Below are 1,643 nucleotides of genomic sequence, written 5' to 3' on the forward strand. Positions count from 1 at the left end.
TCTCAAAAACTTGCCGAGATGTCGGTGGCGAGTACAATGTAGTTTTCGTTGCTGTTGTCGGCAAGGCTGACTTTTTCAAGTTTTTGGTCAGCTGGAATTGACGGAATGTAGGCAAATTTGTTGTGGTTGTTGACTGTGAATGCCAGTGGCACTTCGAGTTTTGTATCTCGAGTGACTGGATTTTTCAGTGCTGATGTAATCGGGGGTCGTTCTCGTTGGAAGTCGGCAACAATTTGGAAGAGGTCGATCTCGGCCAAAGGTTCAAGATTGGGGTAGGCTTTGAGAATTTGTTGTTCTTCATAGTCGTCGAGGCCATCTTCGAGATTATATTCTTCCAAGTCAATAGGTCGATTGTGGCTGGACAGCGATTTGGTCGCTTTTGTCGACACAGTTGTCGGTCCGTCTGGTCCGCGAAGGATAAGATTGTCATTGGGCCAATCTTGATAAACTTGGGCAGTTCGGAGCCAAGGTTGACCGAGGAGAATTGAGTATACGTCGGTCTGCTCCGGTAGTTTGAGAACAACATAGTTGACTGGTATTTCGACGCCTTGAATGGTGGTGTTGACTTTTTGGATGATGCCTTTGGGTTGAACAGATCGGTGGTCGGCCATTCGGACATTGAAAGGTGCTGGGTGAACTGGGCCGATGTTGAGTTGTTGAACAAGACTTTCTTCAATAATATTAATGCTGGAGCTGCCGTCAATTATGGCTCCTCGAACAAGATGTTTGTTGAGTTGTAGGTCGATTGTCGGAACATCATTGTCACAATCGCCTGGTTGAATCTTGGTTTGAAATGTGTCAACAACTGTCTGTGTCGAGTTGAGTGTGGGCGAGTCTGTCAAAGTGTTGGTTGGTGCAGATGTCAGATCGGTGAGCTGTTTGGTAAGGTAGGGTGCAATCTTCAGCAATTGGCCGATGGTGATCTGAATATTTTGGTTGAGGATAGTCTCTGCTATTGCTTGGATTTTGTCAAAGTTTGCCAAATTGTGTTCTGGTGTTGGTGTCGATGTTGGACGAGTTGTCTGTCAGTTTTCTGGTATTGAGTCTTGGCATTGTTGTCGAGCTGGTGATGGTTGAGCTTCATTGTTGGAGTCTAAAATCACTAATTCGGGTGGTTGTAGAGCGAGTTGCCGTTGTATCTTGGTGGCTAACTTCTGCTTCTTTTCCCATTCCCGGGGTTTTGTCGGGCTCTCAGGGCCTTTCTCTTTACTATCTCCAGAATCTCTGTCTGATTGTTGTTGTTTTTCTGCTTGAATTTGTGCTCAGGTTTGTACTGCCATGACTTGAGGATCTGAGTCATCATTGTCAGCATAAGGTAGTTTGTCAGTCTCAACCATCCTTGTTGTTGGTGGTTGCTGCTGGTTCTAATCTTGTTGTCGAGGAGGCAGTGGACCAAGTCTCGGCAGGCCGCCTTGGTTTTGAAGTCGAGGTTGCCATAGTCGGTTGTTATAGTTGCCTTGGTAGCCGTGGTCTTGATAACCTTGGCCTTGGTATCTTCGGTTTTGGTATCTTGGGTATTGTTGGTATCCTTGGTTGTAGTTGTCTCGGTTTGCTGGGTAGTTCCGGTTTGGCAGGTGTTGTCGATGGTTGTAGTTGTTGTTGTAGTCATTGTGAAATTGTGTAGTTGTAGCGAGGTTGATCAT

The sequence above is a fragment of the Selaginella moellendorffii genome, unplaced genomic scaffold (genome assembly GCF_000143415.4).
Source record: "Selaginella moellendorffii unplaced genomic scaffold, v1.0 SELMOscaffold_34, whole genome shotgun sequence".
In the NCBI taxonomy this organism is placed as follows: Eukaryota; Viridiplantae; Streptophyta; class Lycopodiopsida; order Selaginellales; family Selaginellaceae; genus Selaginella; species Selaginella moellendorffii.